Below are 24,925 nucleotides of genomic sequence, written 5' to 3' on the forward strand. Positions count from 1 at the left end.
ACAAACATTAAAAACGTTTGGTATATTATATTCTAAATTGCATGGAAATTTTGCACGTGTTACGGTTGGAACATCTTCATTAACTGGTTTTACAAAGACAGCATCTGTAAACTCTGTTGTATTTTCATTTATAAATCCAAGTAAATGTTGCAATCCGCGTGTCATTGCAATAACACAAAAATCTTTTAATTTTAAAGAATGTCTAATTCCAACTTGATTTTTATTTTTATAATATTTTAACATGCGTAATTCTTCAGGAATCATTTCTAAAATGGATGGAATAGAAGTATAGTATCCTGGTGTAATATCAACATGTACAATTTCAAGTTCATTAACGATGGTTTCAATTACAATTTTTTCCTTTTTACCCACATTATAAAAACTAAAAGGAACATTAAGTTGTGTTAAGGCAACATACCATTCTCCTTCACTTAAGTGAATAGGTTGTGCTAACTTTACTATAAATGAAGAAGTTGTATTATTAGTAAAAATTTCACTACTAGCATTTGAACGAAGAGTAACATAGAAATCATGTTCTATCATTGAACTCATTTTGAAGACTGAACAGAATTTGTTTTAATCCATGAATTCATACTTGATGGATATCCCAACCACTTTACATACATCATATCTTTTTTTCGTTTTAATACTTTCTCAATTAAAAATGTTTTGTTTGAATTTACATTTACTTTTTGTAATTCTTCTGTGTAAAATATTCCTTTAATTTCCTCATCATTCCAATCTTTTAATTTATATGTAATAGGATTTGTCGGAATACATTTATCAACAATAAAAATTTCTTGAGACCATTTTGGTAAATATCCCTTTTCTAACTTATGTTTATATTTACTAACACGTACATAATCACCCGGATGAAATTTACATGTTAATTTCTTTTTATTTGTTTTATCACCGTACAACGTATTCCAAACTTGATCAACATTAGAATAATTTACATTTACCGGTGCCATTTTAATACTACTATGATACGAATGATTATAATTTTTTACAAATTGATCTAACACATCTATATAACGATATGTATTTTTAGCCGTAAAATAACGATACAATTTTTCTTTTAATGTTCTTATAAAGCGTTCAGCTAATGCACATTTAATTTCTGAATGTACACTGTAATGATTAATTTCGTATTCTTTAAATAAACGTTTTACATGTCGATTATAAAATTCTGTACCTAAATCCGTTTGTACATTAAACACAGGTAGTTTAAAATTTTTTAAAATTTTTTTGATTGCTTTTGCCATTTCAGGACCTGTTTTTGTTTTCAAAGGAACACAATACGCATACCGTGAAAAAATATCGATACAACATAATATATACTTATAATTTTTGTTATACTTGGCAATATTTTGCATATCTGCTAAATCCATTTGTAATGTTTCATTTGGTGCACTAACATAATATTGTTTACGTTCAAACACTTTACGTGCTGGTGCATGTAATGTATATGCATCTTGAGATGCTAACCAATTTTTAATTTTGTTTTTTGATAATTTTGTTTTTGCTTGTAATGTTTTAATACTTGATAAAGAAGCAGGATTCGTATAATCATAATATAACTTTGACAATTTTCCCATTTTTATTTACATTTTATATTCTTTCCAATTTTTAAAAATAGTTGTTACTAGTTTTGGACTTTGTGATTTTTTAACTTTGTTATGTGATTTCACTATAGGAGTAGAAATAAATCCACGTGGTACATTAAGATCATCCAATAAATTTTTAAATTCGTGAATGCCTATTGGATTTCTTGAATATTTTCGTGTACGAACAACATCATTTATTAAATCAATAATATTAGAACCTGGTATTATTTTTCCTTGAATACGTACTGTTCCTGATTGATCCCAATGAATTTTATCAGAACTTGTTAACTGTTTTAATAATAGATCTGTTTTCCTTCGTTGTGTTTTTGGTACTGATTGTAAAATGTCCGATACAAAGGGTAAAATAGAATTATTTTTTTCTTCTTGTTGAGATGATGATGATGATGTTTGAGGAACATCTTTTTCAATAATAGGTAATGTAATTGGATTTTGTGAAACTGATGAAGTATAATTTAAATATTGTTGTAATGCTTGCTGATACAATTTCCATTTTTCATCAATACTAAGATTACGACGTTGTAAAATACTATTCATTTCTTCATCTAAACGCGATTGATGTGAATCTAATGATTTTATATTTGCATGCATTTGTTGCATTGCATTTTCAGGCACTAATATCATTTTACGAAATTCAGACATACTTATCTTCCAAACAAATTACTTGCTACTGCACCAAGTAATGGTCCTAAAATTAATGGTAAAAATGCACCACCTTTTTGCAATAAAATTTTCTTTTTCTTATTAAGTGCTGTACGTTGTGCAGATAAAGCACGCAAGATCTTTTTATGTCTACGTAAACGTTGCTTCTGACGCGAATTTAACGGAATGTTTCCTTTTATTGTGTTTTTAGCAACTTGTGAAATAGTACGTATTAAATCACCAGACGCATGTCGTATAATTTGTTTTCGCTTTGCGCTTTTGCATTTGCACAAAGCACGGAGAGTATCAAAGTGTTGTTTCACCTTCAACATCTTGAACTAAACTAAACGTAAACGATTGAATTACTGTCTTTTACATTTGCATATACATGCAGTGTTTCATTAGGAAAAATATTTGTACGTAATCGTAATGCATCATTTGTTTTTTGAGTTAAGTCAAATAACAAATAAGTGTGAGGTTCACGTGTTACATCATCGAACACATTCACAACTTGTTTACTATATCGTGGCATAATTTGTCTTGCTAAATATTGTATTTGTAATTTATCACGAGGATTTTTAAATACTATAATATAATGTGCATTTAAACTTATATCACGAGCATGTTTTCCTTTTGGAAATAAATTTTGAACAATAAATATTACTGTTAATTTTTTATGATGTGCATATTTTGTAAATAAGTTTGCAACATCACCATTGGTTTCAGACATTAAGTCATCTAATATTAATAATGAATTTTCTTGTATTTCAAAATTATTCATATCTGGAATACCTTCTATAAATCGAATTTCTGAACTTGCATCTAAATTTGGTATGACTGCACCATAACACCAAACAATTTCATTAAATTTCATAGTAAACATTTGATCACGTTCATTTAATAATCGATTTACAAAACATGTTTTGCCTGCACGTGAAGGACCAGCAATTAAAATGGTTGATGGATGTTGAAACTTTAACATCTTGTATTAAACTGAATGCATACAATAGATACTTTACTTTATATACACTCATTCACACACTCACTCACTCACTCACACAATTAACAAAATAAATTAAAAATAAATTAAGAATAAATAAATATTAAAGCTTGAAATGAGTAGAATCACAGCTTAGCTGTTGTTATGAGTATACTTTGGTTTACAATTTATAAGTTTGCACAGCAAACAATGGAATAAATAAATAAATAAATAATGATACTCTACTAATGTTCTGTTAAAAATAAATAAATAAATAAATAAATAAAAACAATCACTTATAAGCCAAGCTAAAATTATTATTGTACGTATCCATGAGGTAAACTTTTTGTCTTTGGTACTGGTTCGTCACTTTGTATATCGTCAATACGTTTACGTTTTTTGTTTACCTCTTGGTGTGTTTTTGTCTCTTTACGTGAAAAGATAGTGAAGCCCTGTTTCCGCACAATGCTATTTGGATTTTCTATAGTTGTACAATTAATATTTCCTGTCACTAATCCATAGAAACTCTCAAAGTTTATTCTTTGAGAGGTCCTATCATTTAGTGTAATTCCCCGAATTTTGAAATTATTCCGAAATTCCCCTGCGGCATTTTTAAGCCGCATACTATAATTTTTTGGCCCTAAGCCTATAAACGTTACAAACTCCCACCCTTCTTCAATTTCATCAGTGAGATCACCCAAATAATTTCCAAGCTTCAACGGAGGTTCCCTATCTTTTTTACTACACGTAAACATAATACTGTCTGTGTCACAATAAATTACGTCTTCAGGTCCTACAGTCACTAGTAAATCATATAATTGTAGCCTGGCCCATGAAGTAATAAAACCAGCAAGGACGACATTGGAAAATTGTAAAGGTACATTTTCAGTTTCCAAGTCTTTATATGTTAGAATAAGATGTTCATCACCAACTGGAATAACACTATGAACCTCATATCTCGGTGTAGCAAGGTACCTATGGAACTCTGTCCCACTATCAATAATTACACACTGTGTCATATCTGTTCGCTGTCCCCATTTTCCGTATAAGGAATTGAGGTACAACTTCGCGCATTGTCTAAGTCCAGGGTTCGACCTAATATTATCTTTATTTAATTTTATGCCTTCGTGAGCATAGTAATCGTCAATATATTTATCTTTGTCTTCTTCAGTTTTACACCAAACAGGATAGCCTGATGCTTCCTGCTTCATCTGAAGGAACGTATTCACATAGTCCCGGAATAAACTAGGTGAATTCCGATCTTCAGAACCCATGAGTTTAAATTCCCATATTTCATAAATTTTGACGATTTTATAACTGTTTTCAAGAGCACGGTGAAGCTCTGGTGTATAAAAAGTTCCAGTTAATGCACGTTCAGTATCACTATGTGTGCAATTATCAATAGTTTCTCCTTCCATACATCGCCTACAAAGTCCAAATATTAATCGGCTTTGCGCTACATACGGTAAGATGGGAAAAAAGAGTTGTTTAGGAGCCAATACAGTACATTTTACAATCCCATGAATTTTTCCCACATCTGGGAAAACCGGCCCCTTATGCACCTTAGGTGCCCCCACCGGAAGAGGTTTCCTTGCCATTACGTAGGGGTATAACGATGTAATATCATAATAAAGTATGGATTCATCGTCCGCACAATTCACATATGAACGAAATACTTCAGTACGGCCTCCGTTGTAGCAACTCTTAGGAATAAGAAAGTCGGCAGTAGTATCACCATGTTCTTTAAGGAACTTTTGTAAATCTACATCTGTGCGTACTTTATTATCCCAAGAGCACTCCCATATTTCATACAAATTCATTTTTAGAATTTCTGTGAAATATTTTCGCCGGATTTTCGTATGTTCGTACCTTTTTTCAAATGTGTTGTACGGACCATGTGCATTATCTATTATGGCATTACGGTTATTTGGAAAACACGCTTTACAAGCATGCCAGTAACATCCCATAAATTCGAACACGGCATTAAGCTCTGCATTGTATCCGTCAACATTATACCTTCCAAAAGATTGTTCTCCGTTTCGTCCAGCATGCTGGATTTCTATACCCAATTGGTGTTCCATATACTTTAGCCATTTCATTGCTTTTTCACTGGTTTTTGTTTTATAATGGTACCCCAAAGGTGGTATAATAGAAATACTTTCTTCTGGAAGATATGATGTACGATATGTTTGCATGCCTAAACTTGCAATCGTAGACGATACTAGAAAACATTGTAATCCACCCGTTTTCTCTTCTCTGATATTACTAAATTTAATAACAGCTTCTGTGAGAATTCTCACATCATTTTCACAATACTCCAGCATTTCCTTTTGCAAATTAAATTGCTCTCCCAATTGCACCCGTTCTTGGTGCCATCCCTCCAACCGCTTTCTTTCTTCAGCAGATCGCGATTCAGGATCATAGTACTCTATTCCCGGATATGGTCCTACATAATTTTGGTTTTCTACTGTATTAAACAAGTATGGGAAATCTCCCTTCTTTAAATTTTCTGAAAGGCCTAACGTTTTAGGTAAGTTTGATAATTTTACACCAAGAAATAAATAACTATCTCTAAAAATGATTTTATTATGAATAGAAATACTAAAAATCTTTTGACCCTGAATTAAAGTTTTTGGAATGATATACTGGGACTCAATGAGAGATCTCAAACAGAAAATGTTATCAAATCGGCTACCATTATGACTTATAACACATACTGTACTAAATATGGGTCTATGTAATAAAATATGTGTAATAAATTCATCAATGGTTTTAAAAGAAAACGAACGATTACCGTTTTCATCACCACATGTACTGCAGGCTTCATCAATGCCTTTGTTCATACATTTATGGCATACATGTTTAACGCACACCAAGCAAACAACGTGTTCCCGCTCCCCACGCTCATTTTCCGGTTTGAGCATGGTTTCTACGTCATAGACAATATAAAGAAACCTCTTGATATGAGTAGGTTTTACTTTCTTCACATAACATGAGTGACCTTCCTGTACATGTTCACGACACGTACTGCAAAAGTATTCACCACATGTATGATCCGATTTTCGTGTTCTTAAATCATAGAGTGCATTACAGTTGATGCAAACTTTCACATATTCACACACATTCTTGCCAATTTTATTACCTTTTAAGTGATTGTCAAAACATTCACCCCTAGTAAAATATCTATTGCATGCATTGCATTTCATTTTATACATCGTAACATCTACTTTGTGCATATGTTCGCAAGATGAACACATTAACTCACACTTATGGAAACGATTGAGACCTTTAAATCCCTTTAAACAATATAAGCAGTACTTTTCTTTTCTTAAAAATGATGTTATTGTACGAATAGGGCGAAAATGCCCTATACTTCCTCTTTGATCGTAATAAATATAAATCGGTTTAGCATCCTGCAACTCTGGTCTTTGTACTTCTGTTTCCGGGTAACGCACTCTAAATTCACGTTTGCTTTCGGGCACTTTTTCATAAATAATAATTTGATAATTTGGACTTAAATGTTTCTGAAACAATTCAACGTCATTAAAATCGCAACCATCTTTTCCTTTAACGCTAACACCTGCCTGAGCACAATGCTTAATAGCTCTACCTTTTAATGTATCTCTAGTTGGATTTGTTAATTGACTCAAATTTTGTTGTGAATCAGTATGCTTTGCTATACCCCAAGCAATACTTTTAGGCAAAAAAAGTTTCTCATTATCGGTTCCCGGGAGCTCAACCAAATGTACTAAAAATTCATTTAACGGTAAATATTTGTTTAGTGTGGAATTATTACCTCGTGTTCTTCCAGCACCAAACATTGAATTTACTACATGAAATCGAAAGAGGACATGATTACCTAAAAGGAAGTCTTCATTACTATTTAACACTCTAGTAATGGAAGCTAAAACGGACTTAGCAGAAATATCTTTGCGGCGTCTCCATGGAACATACACTGCTTTCTTATCCTTACTATTGGACGAATCAATGTACATTCCAACAAAATCGTTAGGTCTCGCATTGTTTAGTACATTATGTAATGCGAAGTTCATTAGGTTTTCAATATAGGGCGCAGGATTTCTAATTTCTTCATTTCCCATTGGCCTTACCGCAATTTCATGTCCCACCAAGTTAAACTTAGTGAAACTTTTTCTGCTTTCATGTACTACTTCGAAATTACCTTCCCCTGTATTTTGAACATCTGTATGTTCGCTACGTTCACTTGGAGGAACGTAACCGGAAGTACTAGGCTGTGGAGAGCCCATTCCGTAACCACGAGTATCCCGTGAACATTGTACACTTGATACCTGTACTTCATTATTTACAACATCCACAGGATTTTGTCCATTTTCACATAACTCGTTTAATAAAGCCTTCACATAATCAGATGTTCCAAACTCATCGGAATTTACTAAAACTGCGGAATTTTGATTTGTTTGTGTACCATCTGCTGCTTCATTTTCTATTTGTTCATTAATAATTTCATCAATTAAATTAAAATCTTCTTGAAGTATGTTTTCCAAGGGTTGACTTTCTTGGTGGACCGAGGTTACGGAATTTTCAACAGATGGCGACACATTATTATGAACCAAACTAAAACGCGATCCATAATTACAAAATTCGGCTACCTCTACTGCATTTATCCTATCACCTTGTGCACAATTAAAATAATTAAAATGAACGAATTTATCATGTGCCCACTGGTACATGATTTGCTCACGGAAAAATCCGTGTGCAAATAAGTCAACAATGTCAGCACTAGACATTGTATATTGCAATATAAGTGCTTGATTATCATGGTAAAAATTAAAAAGAGCTGATAGCAAGGTATCATACCTTTCACTGCCACGCAATCCTTGCCTCTGCTTATCCATAATTCTCCACCAGGTCTCCAACACGCGTTCCTTCGTGTTCAGGCCTTCTATAACACCAGCCAGGTAAATTTCATCGATTTCATTGAACTCGTTTACCAGCGATGTGCCAAGGAATTCCATCTGTAAAATATAAAAACAAAAATTAGTTTACATTAATATAAATACAATATATAAAAATATAGTGTTATTCAGTTAACAATATTATTTAGTTTGCTTCTAAGAAGCTCTACTTATTTTTCTGTTAATTTTATTTATTTATTCAGTTCAGCAAAAAGTTCGTTGTTAAAATGGACTGTAAACATTTTTAAAATTCTGCAAGAACTTCGCTGTTAAAATACAGTGTAAACATTTTAGAATTCTACAAGAACTTCAATGTTAAAATACAATGTGATCGTATTTAAATTCTGCAACAACTTTGTTCTTAAAATAAAGTGTAAATCTAATAAGAAACACGTTTTTTGCAATGATAAAACAAATTTCGTTTGTTTTAAAATGGGATATTATTGTAAATATTTATCACTTTACAATTTAAAAATAATATTTTATATAGGTATATTTAATCAAAGTATAAAAACATTATCATTCAAATATGTATAATATATAAATATACTTACAATGATCTTCTAAGTAAATCTGCTATGTATTCTAAACTTGATAAAAATCAGGATTTCTTCCTTCCTTCCTTTCTTCTTTCGTTTTCTTCTTATGTTGTTTTGAATTTCAACAACTGTAACAATACAGTTAATATTAATACTCTTTTCTAAATATAATATTTTAGTATTTCTTTTAATATATGTTTCTATCAATTTATTCACTAAGTAAATATTGTGTTGAAGGTACGGTTCCAGCAATCATATGATAATATTTCCTCAGCAACGTTGGTATATATACACAATGCCTAACAAAGAAAACAATAAAACTAGTTTAAACCAGTTTAAACACCTGTAGTAAAGCAAACAAAAGAAATTCCTAGCATTACTAAGAAAGAAATTTTTAAACCCAATAACATAAGGGAACAGTAATCATCTATGTTATGCTCACACATTTTAATATTTTTCGGAACATAGTTCCTCTGAGCTTGCTTAGCAAGCGATCCAATGAATATTACGACATAATAAATAAATAAAAAAATAATACGACAATTACAAATTACATCATATTGTGTAATATTACTGTTACTAATTTAAAATATGTTAAAGCACCTGCGTACGAGATTACAAAACCAAATGCTTTTGGGTACAACATTACAAACTAAATGCGTTTGGGTACGAGATTACAAAACTAAATGCGTTTGGGTACGAGATTACAAACTTGGTTACATCCTATACAAGTAATAGTGTTATACTCCATGTTAATATTATAATTATTTTCGACGGCAAATGATGATACATTTTTATGTTTATGTTCGGCAATGTTCGGAAAACTTCGTAAAACTTCAGTTAAGTTCGTGTTAACTTGTTTAAATTTTTAATTATTACTGTTTTAAAAATAACGTATACTAGATTAATTGTAAATATTTTTAGTTATACATGTCATTAATGCAAAGAAAACACATTAAAATCCATCCGCCATGTTTGTTTCTTGAAAGAACGCCATCTGTACACATAACATTGACATTAGTGTGTATAAAACTGTGCGTGTGTGTACATGTACCATAGCAAGTTACCGAGTGTTGTTTGTTTTTATAACCGGCAATACCCTGCGCAGTTTCCGGGCGGCAATATTTTACGCGTCCCGCGTCGCAAAAACGTTTTCCGGGCGCAAATACCGCGCGGCGCGCACCGGTCGCGGTAAAAACGCCCGAAAATGGTATTTATTTTAGTAATATTATTCATTTTACCTATTCATATAAAAATATATCTTTTAATAAGCATATTTCCAAAGTTTCAAAAAAATCGACGCCATATTGTTTATGCAAATTCATTAAATTTTTATTTTCAAATTACAATGTTCTAACATGCATAGCAATGTTCGTTAGGTCCTAACGATCAAGAAAATACTTTTCTTTACTTTCTACGACCAATAGTTTGCCCTAAAAAGCGAAAAATAAAAAATTTACTTTTCGAACATACCTCGTATAAATTCGAAAAAAATAAAAATTGTTTAAGTTTATCATGTAGGGTGTCTTTCTATATAGATTTTGACCTGACAAATCGATTTCTGTAGTCCATTTTCTCCTACGATCTACCGTTTACGATTTATGACCATTTAAAATTATTTTAAAGTTACATTGTTCTAACTGATATTGTAGTGTTCCTTAGGTCCTAACGATTAAGAAAATACCTTTCTTTACTTTCTACGACCAATAGTTGGCCGTAAAAAGCGAAAAATAAAAAATGTACTTTTTGAACATACCTCGTATAAATTCGAAAAAAATAAAAATTCTTCAAGTTTATCATGTAGGGTGTTTTTCTATATAGTTTTTGACCTGACAAATCGATTTCTGTTGTCCATTTTCTCCTACGATCAATCGTTTACGAAATATGAACATTTAAAATTATTTTAAAGTTACATTGTTCTAACTGATATCGTAGTGTTCATTAGGTCCTAACAATCAAGAAAATATCTTTCTTTTGTTTCTACGACCAATAGTTTGCCGTAAAAAGCCAAAAATGTAATGGTACAGCCCCACATAGCGAGCCGCCACTGTTAGCCCCCCAAAAAATTGTTCAAATTTATCATTTAGGGTGTCTTTCTATATAGTTTTTGACCTGACAAATCGATTTTTGTAGTCCATTTTGTCGTACGATCAATCGTTTACGATTTATGTTCATTTAAAGTTATTATACGAAAAAATCTTAGTCTTTTTACATCAGCGCCACCTATATAGCAACACATGTCAGTACCATGCATGCTTTTGTGCCAATAACACCAAACCGTATCGGGTTAGTCTTATTTGTACAACCGGCAATGCCTTATACGCTTACCGACAAAAATATTTTGTCGCTTCCCGTCTTTTTTCCCGCCATATTTTAGTTGTTCGTATGTGCTTCAAACATCAAAGAAGACATTTTATCTTAGGTAAGTATCATCATTTTAACATTTCTATACTTTACATGTGCTTTCCATTACACTATAATGTAACTTTACATACACATATCTGATAAATCCATTTGTAATGTTTCAAATGGCACACATATTTTTAAAGTAACGCTAAATAGCTAAAGAAAAAAATAGTCACTCAAAAGCATTTACATATTCACTTACAATCTCAATTTATAAGCTATGCGCATACGCCACTAATTTCAACAAACAAATTATTCGTTTTCGTTAATTTATTTCAATCAATTGGTATTCGTTTTCTCATGGGTTACGTCAACTTTTGCAGTTTTCGTGTTCAAAAACAAGCTTTCTCCATTCCTTTCAAAGGCCTTCCCATTCAGCTAGAAATAAAAAATCGCCTGAAGCACCATTCACGTTAACCTTGTATACCCGCGCATTTCCTCTCTTCCGCACACCAACACATTTATGTGTGCTTCCCGTATTCTTTCTCTCTCTCCCTCCTTCCTTCCTTCAAAGTACAAACACAAACTCCCCCGCTCCCTTCTAACAGCATATACTGTAGCCTACAATCAGCTTTTATGCATCTTTGCAATCATTCTCTCTCTCTCTCTCTCTCTCTCTCACACACACACCAATACAAAAATACATTCTTTTTCCTCGCGTCTCTATCGCTCCTGCTCTTTCCGTCAAACTACAAACACAAACTCCCCCCGCACCCTTCTAGCAACCCCTACTGCAGCCTGCACTCAAGCAACCTTTTTCTTTTTTTCCTCCCTCTCTCGCTCTCTTATGCTAGGTAACCTGTTTGTCCACCATGTGCTTCTTGCCATTTTAAATTGTAGCTAAACCTTCATAAAAATATCCACAAAATACACAACATTTCCGGTTTGCGTATTTCAATCTTAAATTTCCCGTAAGGAAATCTCAATGTCTTTTTCGCTCATAACAACGGTTATATCTGACATTTGTCCAATAAATAAAAGCAAACACAAGTCATTTTAATTCATGTAAATACATTTAAAATCCAAGTTCAATATTTTTTATCATATTTATTTATATAAATGGTAAATTTTAACTTACCTTTTCCCTTCCCGTAATTCCAAAATTATTCTCCAAACAACACACTCACAGAAAAATACACAAGCCAAGTTTCCACAACGCTAAAAAGCACACTATATAATTTGCTCTCATTTCAAACTTCCTTATATATACTGGTTAACCTGTCTGTTTTCACCCTTTCGTTTTTTCAAAAAACAAGTACAATAGCTATTCTTTAAAGTTAACAAGAATCTTTTCCAGAAAAAGGGCTTTTTCTTTTTCATTCTATTAGGGTAGAAAACATTTTTCTGTCTAACAAGTCACAAAAATCTTTTTTTTTTAAAAAAAAAGAGTTACATTCAACTCAAAATTACAGGTGGTCTCATCCGTCAACAATAAATGTCACATACATTTTCTCAAATAACTTTCACAAGTCACATTTACATGCTAACAACTCAAAAGGGTTGCACATACAGGGGTTCGCGAGCAACATCACGTTTTCTCATCTGCACAAAAAAATGTTTCGCTTTCTATTCCAGTAATTTTCTACATTTCACTGTAGGTGGCAAGGTCTTAACAAAATGCGTAACAAGTCCCACGCCAATTTAAAGTGGTCCTTTCCTCAAAATAACAACACAATTCCCTCATGCAATCTTATGTGTGGTCTCTCAGTATGGGAAGCAATACATTAACTTTTAAAAAGTGACATGTAACATTTTCAAGGTATTTCTAAAAATCTCTGTCCTCAAAATAATGAGTGGTATCTCTCCGTAGGGTGCAAGTCACAGCCCCAATTAAACAAGGTCTTTTACTCAAAAATCACATTAGAGTTCACCCCTCCATCACTCTGGAACACACACATACAAGCAGGTGTCTATTTTTCTTTCTTTAGTACGCATCAAAGGATTCTCTCCCTCCCCCCCTCCATTCTTAGCTATACCTAACATATAGCTGTGCTTTTAACAATTGTTCTTTATCGAGATTTTCCCATGTTTTTCTAAATACATAAAAACTAAATTATTTGACATCTCTTTCTCACTTCCTGCTGTTAAAGTATTCTCAGACACCCATATGTCACGTTTAAATGACATTTTCTTCTTTCTTTTAATGACACAAGGTTCTAATTACGCAAGACTTACAAAAAAGCTTGTCAATTTCAAATTCTATCCTTTTCTTTTATGTTTCCTATGTTTCTAAAAGTTAATTCACATGTTTTTTCTCACCTCCTACGGTTAAAGTATTGTCCAACATCTATATGTCACATTAAAGTGACATTTTCTTCTTTCTTTAATTGACATAATGATGAAATTACGAGACAGCTCCATAAGAAGCATCTCTTACGATTACAAAGGCTTGCTATTGTATTTACCTCCCCCATTTTTGTTCTGAAACTTCGCCAAGTACTACTGAGGCCTAGTAAAGTACTTCCTGCACTATCACTCCCTAGTACTTCCTGTGTCTATCACTGCAATGAGTCGTCCCAATTTAGCAGCTATTGAAATGAAATAAAATGAAATCCTTAAGTGTTACGTCCCATGGGTATGCCGGCTAGCCTAAAGGAGACGGTGGTGCTGACAAATGAATGAAATGGTGGAATGAAGAAAGTGGGAGGAAACAGGAGAACCTCGAGGAAGCCCACACACATGATGTTTATCCACCACAAAGTTTACTTGGTGCGAGCTGGGATCGAATCAGGAATCCCATGCATCAGAGGTGAAGGCTGTACCACTGATCCATCGCGGCTCCTTAGTTGCTATTGATAAAATTAATTTATTGTGTTGCAAGCTGGCGTTTTCTCGGCGATCCATCAATGTTATCGGTTGGTCATCTACAGTAGTATTCGGTGAGTTACACGATCTAATTCATAATTGACAAGCTCTGTTTTATCCTGATTAAAATTTGCATTTTTCTGCTAGACCCCTTTTTCAAGGGGCGCCCTGCATGCTTTTGTTGTTTAAAATAGGTAGCAACGCCGTGGCAGAGCTTTCTGCAGATAGCACATACTAATATTTGATCTTCAGCAGGTGGGGATGGTTGGCTGTTGTATGGTATTTCCTGCTTCTTCTTGTATTTGCCGCCATTCTCGGTAATTATTGTTTTTTTCTTTTTATTTCTCTATGCTCTATTTCTAGTTTGGTTACGAAAACTAGACTGAGCTATTATTAAATAGTTTTGCCATCTTGTTTAGAAGAGAAAGTTAACCAGGGAAGAAAAATCGTTACGGTTAGGATTTTTCTGTCGGAGGGGAGATTCTATGTGCTTGAGGTTGGCTTTTTGCTCTTCTTGCGGTTGCTGTTGTCGTGACGTTGAAGATTGTAATGGCGGTGCTCAAGGCTTACACTGATAATTGGAATTTTGATTAGGTATTACAGGCTGATTATAAGATGCCAAATCTTGTGACTGTTGACAGTTAGGAACAGGTGTAGGATATAATCTTGCTGTAGGTATGATACCGGTTGCATTTGTAAAGGAACTGTATATTAGTGGCGTTTAACCAATAAGGAGCTGTATTTGGAGTTGCAGTATAGGATCATTAGTGAATAGATGAGATATACTATTAGGATGAGAATTGGGATTCTGGGCATAGAGCATATGCAGTCTGGGATAGCTCCACATGTTTTATATATACAGGGTGGTAGGTAACTCTACCGACATACTTTAGGAGGTGATTCCTTATATGAAATGAAAGAAAAAAGTTCTTATAAAGATAGGTCGAAAAACGTCTCATTTCAGAGTTATGAACCGCCGAAAATTCGAAAAATCATGTTTCGATACGCCCTGCCTTAGAAACTATAGGACCTATTATAACAAGCGGTTTAAGGAATTACACAGGGACTAGTATGCGAACTATCTAAATATCCATGTTTTACCACCCTCCGTTATCGGCGAAACGAACGCATTATTAGTACTTAAAGAAGTATCCCTATACCTCAATTTCCTTTTTACAGTTCGTTCGTCTGTAGAGGAAATAGGCATCGATGGGTTCGTCTATTTTCTGCTATACCTGAAATATCTCCTGTTCTGCCTCATAAAAAGGAATTTCGGGTCTACTTAATGAGATTTTTTTTTGATTTGGATATGTTATTGTACCGTATTGTTTTGGTTTTTAAATTGGAGAACTAAATCCAAAGCCGTGTAATATAGATATTTAGGTAAAATGTACTTTTGTTTAGCCGATGACTAGGATTGAAGAGTGGCCATGTGGTCATATAGCATGAAAAAGCTGTCAGGGTTAACCATGATACGATCTTAATATTTCGTTAAATGTGGAAAAGCATTTGTGACACTCCCTTGCGATATTGTTACTACGTTCACTACTATTGTCTTCCAATCTAAATGTTTACCTACCATATCTTGTTTCCGGCATAAAAATTGCACTTTCAGACAAAAAATGAAGAAAACAGTGGTACTATATTGACCCATAATGTGTCTGTATTAAAGTTCGAACCTCGTTAATAGAAAGAGCTTCCCGTACAAGAGTCCTAAAGTTCAGTGCAGTGTACTGAAATCACGTCTATCACCATGAAATGTTTTTCGGTAGAGTCGATAAATAGTCCGGGATAATCTCTTCACTAATTTATTATAAAATAAGTTTCTATAAACAATTTACAGAGTTTCTTTGTAATATCAACAAAAGCGTCTCCAAAGTCAGTTATATCACAGCAATTGCTTCGGATATTTAAGGCATAGTTAGATTTGTATGGGACCCACTTCACTCGGAGCAGCCTCAGAGATTTGTTTGTTAAAGGAGTCTCCTCTGTCCGTAATCACTTCGGGAGACGTTTATAAGGATCTTCCTTTGTCCATAGCGACCTCAGGAGAAGTTATTGAAGGTTAATTGATCAGTCAAGAACTGATACCTTGATCCTCTTGCGGTCCGCTTTTATGGGTGTCCTCTGGGAGGTTCGTCCATCTTCGGTTTTCTTCGGACCGGTTTCGTATTTTCTTGTTTCCTCCCACTATCATTTGCTTATAATTGTTTTAGTAAACAATAGCACATGCTTACTGTTGTGACGCGTGTTTGTAGAAGTAACATACATCCCCCACACACCAGAAAAAATAATCTACAAGATTATTTTTCTGAAAAGCACAAATGATGCATTACCAAATTATAAGACTGAATACTGATGCACTGTAAGAAAACGCAAAACGCTATATAACACTGAAAAATAACATGGAAAACACTTGTGAGACATTGTCATAAAAACTGACAATAACATTGTAGTTCTGTTAAGCATGATCAAACAAACATAAGTCTAGTTATCATATGCTTCAGAGTGGTAAGACATGTTATCACTGTTATTTAATAGCTGTACTAAATTACTAAGGATGTATGTAGTCCGGGTTTCTTGTTACAAGTTCATTGTATATTTTAGTATTGTCTTCATTAGGAACTGTTTGTATTGAAGAAACTTCTGTCTTAACATCTTCTGTTTCTCTGCTGATGAGTACTCCTTACTTTTGTTGTTTTTCCTTTATTTGTGACTATTCATCTCGTGTAAAATAATTTCATGCTTAAATTCAGAAATCGACAAGAATGCAGTTGTTCACTCGGTATAAAACGGTTTAATTCGATCCATAGAAATATCCTGTATCCGTTGTCTTAATTCTGGTGGTAATTGAACATGATACAGATTAGGATTTAAGTTTTCTAGCATTTTTGCGGGTCCTTGGTAATATGAAACAGGAGAATGGCCAAGAGACTTTCTGAAAACGATCATGATACCGATGGCTAAGAAATCGAACCCAAAGAGATGTGAGGATTATAGAACTATTAGTCTCATATCTCATGCAGCTAAAATTCTGCTCCGAATACTGAACAGAAGGTTATATGAAAGAACAAATAAAGATGTTGAGGAAGAGCAGTTCGAGTTCAGAAGAGGCAAGGGCACAAGAGATGATATTGGATTATTAAGGGTGATCGGTGAAAGATTTATAGAAAAAGGGAAAGAGGTGTATGTTGTATTTATTGATCTATAAAAGGCTTTTGACCGCGTGAATTGGGAATTGTTGTTGGGAGTTCTAACAAAGATAGGGCTGGAATGGAAAGATAGAAGACTCATAAGAAACTTATACATGAACCAACAAGTAAGTGTTAGGATAGGGGGAGAACTGACGGAAGAGAGTGCAATTGGAAGGGGAGTTCGACAAGGATGCTGCCTCTCGCCAACACTATTTAATGTCTATGTAGAAGAAATAGTGAAAAAGAGCCTACATGATGATAATGGCATTTCGGTAGTAGGTAGAATGATTAGATGTATAAGATTTACAGATGATATGGCGCTTGTTGCAGAATCTGAAAAGAAAATCAATAAAATGTTAGAAAAAATGAGAAAGGGCTTTGAAGAATATGGGATGAAAATAAATGTTAGAAAGACAAAAGCCATGGTGTTTGGAACGAAGGGGTCTGTGTCAAATATAAAAGTAGGAGGGGAGAAAATAGAACAAGTGAATAGTTTTCGATACCTGGGTAGTGTTCTTAGTAATGACATGAAATGCGAACGTGAAATAAAAGCAAGGGTAGGAATGGCGAAAGAAGCCTTTAAAAGAAAGAAAAGTCTGTTTTGTGGGACCTTGAACAAAGAGTTGAGAAAAAGACTCATAAAATGCTTCGTGTGGAGTGTTGTACTGTATGGGGCGGAAACGTGGACCTTACGTAAAGGTGACGAAAATCGACTGGAAGCCTTCGAAATGTGGGCGTGGAGAAGAATGGAAAGAATTAGTTGGGTCGAGCGGAAAACGAATGAGAGAGTGTTAGAAATGGTGGGTGAGAAAAGAACACTTTTAGATATTATTAGGAAGAGGAAGAGAAACTGGTTGGGACATTGCCTAAGAAGAGATTGTATCATGAGGGACGTCCTAGAGGGTATGGTGGCGGGAAAGAGAGGGAGGGGGCGAAAGAGACTACAATTAATGGATGATATTAAAACAGAAAGATCATACGCGAAGACGAAAAGGTTAGCGGAGGACCGTGGAGCATGGAAGCTTCTCAGCTGCGGCAAGTGACCTGCCAATAAAGGCAGAATACCTATGATGATGATGATGATTGGTAAGAGGAGATGAAATTTTCTGGTTGCCTCTGTTTTCTTGTTGAATAATAGACTAGAATGAGATCACCTGGGTCATAGGATGTCTGCCTATGCCGCTTATCATACGAGGGCCATTTAACTCGAAGTGGCAACATAGTTGTGAAATGGAATGTAATGAATCACTCACCCCAAGAAGCTTACAGCTCTTCGATGTAGTCTCCGCCAGCTTGTTGAACCCTTCGCCAGATTTCTGATAACTGTTGAATACCTGTCAAAGCCCCACTTTGTGAGAGGGTGTTGACAGTGCGCCCTAAGGCACGAACAATGATGGGAACGTCTCTGAAACGTTTGCCCGTGAGAGGTTCATTCATTTTTGGGAAAAGATCAAAATTGCAGGGGCTCATATCCGGGAAGTATGGCGTTTCCTCCAGTACCTCTCAACCCCATCGTCGTAACAGAGTCTGTACTGGATTGGCTGTATGGCATCTGGTATTGTCGTGTAGGAGAATTGGTTCAGACTCCAAGAGGTGTGGACGTTTGCGCCGTAATCCTGCTCACAAATGGTAATTGAGGTATGAAGCATAGTATGCAGTATTGACGGTAACGCCCGGTGGAACTTGATGTGACAGGATAATGCATTCGTGGTCGTATGACAATATCATCATCACCTTCACGTTTGCTGGTTTTTGCCATGCTTTTTCGATAGTGGAGATTCTGGGTGGCGCCATTCACTCGACTGACGTTTCAATTCAGGCTCGTAGGATCATCTGGTTCAGATAAACTTTTTTCTTATCGCTATCAGCTTGTCTCTATCCAGTTGTATAGTATCTTTACGTACATTCTGAAAGGGTGCGGGGTGCGGGAAGTGAGCGAAATATCCTGGAAGAGTCAGGGAATTTGAAATTTCTAGAAAAGCTTCAGAATTCTCAGAATTTCTGCTACTAGTCAGGGAGATTTCAAGCTTCTGAAAGCATAGTGCCATTGAGGAACTGCGTGGACATTTTTTATAATAATTTTTCGTTATCGCATCCTTCCAGAATCAAACATGTTATTTCAAAAACAATTTTCTACTGCTCCTTTAACCTGTCATTTGGAACTGACAGTAGTTGACGGAATAATAAAAACAAAAATTTATATGAAAAAGGAGTTCTATTAGCATTTGATTCAACAGAAAAAGGAACGCAGATATTGTAAAATATTTTAAAAGACATTATTGAGTATGTACTATGAATTGTGGAATTTTATAAAAAATAAGACTAAGCATCTTCTTGGGGGGAAATTAAATTATGAGGGACGCGAACTTTATCATAATGATGAAATAGCCAATGCTTTTGCACAGTATTTCTCGTCAGTATATGTGCCAGATACAGGCTTCACTGACATTCCTACGAACAATTTATTAACTTATGTAAGTAACAAACTAGAGTCACTTACCATTGAGGAAATCACTCAATCTGAAGTAGAAATGGCAATCAAAAAATTAAAGACCAGAACCGCTGTTGGCCCTGATGGAATACCTCCATATATCGTAAAGGGTTGTATAGATGCGTTTACATATCCGCTAAGCATTGCATTCAATCTCGCTTTAAAAACATGCGTTTTTCCGGATAAATGGAAATCATCTATAGTTTGCCCAATGCCAAAAACCAATGATAAACATGAAATAAATAACTACGGCCTATATCAATTTTACCTACTTTTGCAAAGATATTTGAACAAATCCTATACCGACGGATAGTTGACCACATCCAACCCGTAATCTTACCATATCAACATGGCTTTATCCCACACAAATCAACAACAACAAACCTTGCACTTATCACAGACTTTATAGCAAATTCGTTAGATGTAGGAGGTCAGGTTGATGTAATATATATAGATTTTGAAAAGGCATTTGACAGAGTCAATCACAAGGTACTATTACATAAGATAGGCGAATATAATCTCTCTTCTCCCTTGATCAAGTTCTTTTCATCATATTTAAATAATCGAAAACAAACTGTTATCTACAAGGAATATAAATCATCTGATTATATTGCATATTCTGGAATTCCCCAGGGCTCTAATCTAGGTCCGTTATTGTTCCTTTTATTCATTAACGATCTCCCTGGTCATATATTATTAAGTAACAAATTGCTTTTTGCTGATGACCTCAAAATATATGGTAGGATAAAGACCATCCATGACTGTCTCGATTTACAACGTGACATGGAAAATATTGCTAATTGGTGTTCTCTTAACAAACTTAATGTAAACATAAACAAATGTAACATTTTATCGTTTACCAGAAACAAAAGTCAAATAGAGTTTGATTACTCAATGAATCAGATCTCACTAAATAGATTAAATTCAGTCAAAGATCTTGGAGTTATATTTGATACGAAACTGACATTTAATAACCATATAGAGAACATAGTCAACGAATCTCTCAAGATGTTAGGGTTTATAATTAGAATTGGAAAGGAATTTAACAATAGTACTACACTAACAAAAATGTATTATGCCTATGTGCGATCAAAACTGGAATATGCTGCTGTGATTTGGAACCCATCACAACAGCAATACAGACACCAACTGGAAAAGGTCTAATCTAAATTTATCAAATGCTTGACGTACAAGACAACTGGAATCTATCCATATTATGAAAATTATCTAACATTAACTGACAACTTCTGTATCCCTACACTTGAACAAAGGCGAAATGTGACAGATTTGATTTTTCTCCATAAAATAGTACAAAACGAATTTAATTGTACAGATCTCATATCAACATTAAATTTTCATGTCCCGACACTTAAAACTCGTGCTAATAACTCTGGTCTGTTTTATTGCAAAAAAGCAAGGACCAACGTATTATTGAAATCACCAATTTGGAGAATGTGTTCTACTTATAACAAAATATGTATCAAACACAAAGAAATTGACATCTGCAATATGAACTCTATGTTTAAAAAAACTATTGTAAATGTATTATGTAATACACCAACACTATAATTGGGCTTATGCCTGTTGTGTTGATGGCAAATAAATAATAGTGAATTTGTACTTTTCGTAATAGTTGAGATCATAATGAAAGGAAAATTGTTATATTTGAATGAACAAAGAAAGGAACGTAAATATTGTAAAATCTTTTTCAATACTTTTTTATTCTTTTATTACTCGAGATTTCTTCATAGTTTGTTATTAAAATACCAACATGTCCTCATTTTATTGTCCTAACAAAGCAACATATGTTGATAGTAAAGTAGTTTACATTGATCAAGCTCCTGAGCCTTCAGAATTTCATATCACGCCCCCAACCCCCCCCCCCCCCCGTTACGAAATCCTGGTTAAACAAACCAATATATGTTCCAGTAAAATAGTTTAGAATGTTCGAGCTCCTGGTGTGATGTTCACAGTATTTCATGACACAGACCCTCACTCCACTCCCTTCACGAAATCCTGGCTACGTGCCTGGATCAGTAAATAAATATCCGCATTTTGGAGGCCTCAACAACTTCAATAAAGCAAATGAGACAAACGTGTCAATGCACATTGGAAGTACCTTATCGTGGAATACTATGACCGTAAAATGACGTATATCTTTTTACCAATCGGAACAAAGTTAAAAGGGATTAAAAAGTTGACTTCCTTTAAAAGTTTTTGTTTGGAAAAAGTTCTTAGATAAGTATCATATCGTCACAAGAAAGTCAAATTTTTAATTTCTTTTAACTTTATTCCCACTTATTAGAAATCCATCTATCATGGTCATTGTATTCGACATTAAGGTATTTGTGAAGAAGGCACGATGGCTCAGTAGTAGATCGCTTATCTCTGATGCGTGGGGTCCCTGGTTCGAACCATGGCCAAGTAAGTTTGTGGTGAACAACATTGTATCCGTGGGTTTTCTCGTGGTACTCCCGTTTCCTCCCACTTGCTCGTTCCATCGATTCTTCCAGCATCATTTCCTCCCACTTGCTTTAATCATCGTCTCCCTTAATCTAAAGGGTATAATGAGAGGACATTAAACTAAAGATTTCATTTTTACTAAATTACTTGCGATATCCATTGCCCTATCCGTCTCACTTGTTTCTGCTGTTGTAAAGCAGCCGGCCCGCGGGCCATATGCGGCCCTCCTAACCCTGTCTTCTGGCCCGCTGGTCAGCTATTGAAAACTTTTTTTTTTTTTTTTTTTTTTTTTTTTTTTTTTTTTTTTTACAAAACCTGTTAAGAGTGAACTGGTAAGAAACGTGGTAACGCCCGGAAGACAAGCATTATTCAGTTCCTCTTTAGTGAGTAAATATTTTGGTTACCAGTATGATAGTTGTTTTGTGTTATTGTGATGTAAATTGCGATGAACATGTTCCTTCATTTAGTATTATACTATTTAATTATCGTAGAAATGATATACCCACAGTGAGTCCCGCGACGCCATTTAGTGCTCTGTGATTGGCCCGCCCACTATTCCAAGTTGCACACCCCTATTGTAGAGGCATCCTAAATATGGGTGTTTACATATGTGTGTGATACTTTACCGTTCTTAGGTTGTAATACTGAATATTAATGTTCAGTTTAACATGTAGATGTGAAATATGCAATAACCTGCCGCAGCGCCTTTTCTAAAAATAAACTTTATATTAAGTTGGCAATACTGTTAATTGGGTGTAGTCAATACTCCCCTGTCAATATTTGCCTGTTGTAAAATTTCATCGATTTTTATCAATAATTTCAAATATTACGAAATCGTATCAAGATAAACTTTCCACCCTGTATGTTCAGCGTTCCAGGAGTAAAGTTTCACCCCTCCTTTACCTTTCTATTGAATAGAAAATGATAAATCTACTACGTTTGGTTAGATAAGTTTGTAAAGCTACCGTAAGATCACAATGTGGAAAGAAAGTAAATTATTATTATTATTATTATTATTATTATTATTATTATTATTATTATTATTATTATTATTATTATTATTATTATTATTATTATTATTATTATTATTACAGAGTACTGGCATTGACTATTACATAACACAAGTCATTATACTGGATAGCAGAGATAGCATGGGTCAATGAAAATTTGACCCATGACCCACTGACCTACCACCCACCACGACCCTTCGTCTTCAATTCTGATCCAGCGTTCACCTCCGGTGCTTGGGGTCCCCGGTTCGATCCCAGCTCGCGCCGTGTGGACTTTGTGGTGAACAAACACTGTGCTCGTGGGTTTTCTTGGGGTTCTCCCGTTTCCTCTCACTTTCTTAATTCCACCATTTCACTTATCTCTCATCATCACCTTCTCCTTTAGCCTGACCGGCATAACCGTGGGACGTAAAACTTAAAGATTTCATTTTTCAATTCTGATCCATGATCTACGCCCTCCTCTCCACTGACTAAAGAGTTTACACTTGTAATAAAACAATTCTATGAAATTATTACTAATCGAAGTTTGAATTTCTACGGTCAATCGCTCAAACAGCTCTCTATTATTAAATACAATACCGGTGGATCTGACCTTTACGATTTAAAATGGTAAAGTCTTTGTCATGGGCAAATTACGATAAATTTTAATTTAATTACCGTATTTAATTATTTTCTTGTTGAATTACAGATATTTTTCAGTGGAAAAGAGGATGAAATTTGAAAATCTCAAATTTAGTAGGCCAGTAGGCTCTAGGTAAAGTAGGCCACGTAAAGGAGAGAAAAAAAGCCAGCGTAAAATTCGATTGTGTCTCGAAAGCCAAGTAGTAAGTGTTGCTATTATTATAATTACAAATATCAATATCCAAAAGTGCCTGGAGTTCTGTTTTTACTTAGATATACTCATCTCAAGTAAGTAAATAGAAACAAATGAAAAAGTAATAAAAACGGAGGTATTGAAAGTAAGTCGCAGACAAATTCACCACTGTTCAGAAGATGCTGTATACAATGCACTGAACAGAGTGAGTCGATGGCTTGTGGTGGATCGGTGAGTGATGGTGGGTCGCTGGTTCATAGTGGGTCATGGAGGGTTAGTGGGTGAGACTGGATCGGTGAATCAGAGTGGGTCATTTTGTCACAGGCAATAGGTCTCGTCCTGTTGACCCACAACCCACTGACCCACTCACAAATCTTGACTCACTTGACCCACTTGACCCACGACCCACTGACCCATTTCATCTCTGCTGGATAGGAATTTTATATATATAATGCAAAATTAAATTAATAATACAAACACAGTTACTAAGTAAAAGAGTATTCTGTTAATTTTAAGGAATTTTAGAGGGGAAATGGAACTAGCATTATCATAGAAATAGTGTTTCGAAACCGAAAAGAAAATATATGGCTGGATGACATTATACTGAAACTTTGCATTTCATTAAGATGTATATTTTTTACTGTGTATTTGCGGATAGGTGCTGATTGCCACGGGTGCTCCTGCCACAGCCAATTATTGGTGCTGACTGCCACGATTGTCGCTGATTCCAAATATGAAGGTGCTGACTGCCACGACGGCGTGCTGACTGCCACGAGCCTGGGAAAAACTGTATTTGGAAAGAGAGGAATTAATCCCTCATACTAAATTTATGATTATTAATTAATTTAGTAGGGATTAATTTAGTAATCATCACAGTAATTCTATGTGGCATCCTATAAGTTACAAAGTTGCTCACTAAGTGGAACGACATACACTTGGATGTTTATAAAGGGGTTGTCTTTTCTGTTATATGTCAATTTGCACATTTCATTGTTTATATTAATTGTTTTATTGTATTATTTA

The sequence above is a fragment of the Thermobia domestica genome, chromosome 10, assembly GCF_964235325.1.
Source record: "Thermobia domestica chromosome 10, izTheDome1.hap1.1, whole genome shotgun sequence".
NCBI lineage: Eukaryota > Metazoa > Arthropoda > Insecta > Zygentoma > Lepismatidae > Thermobia > Thermobia domestica.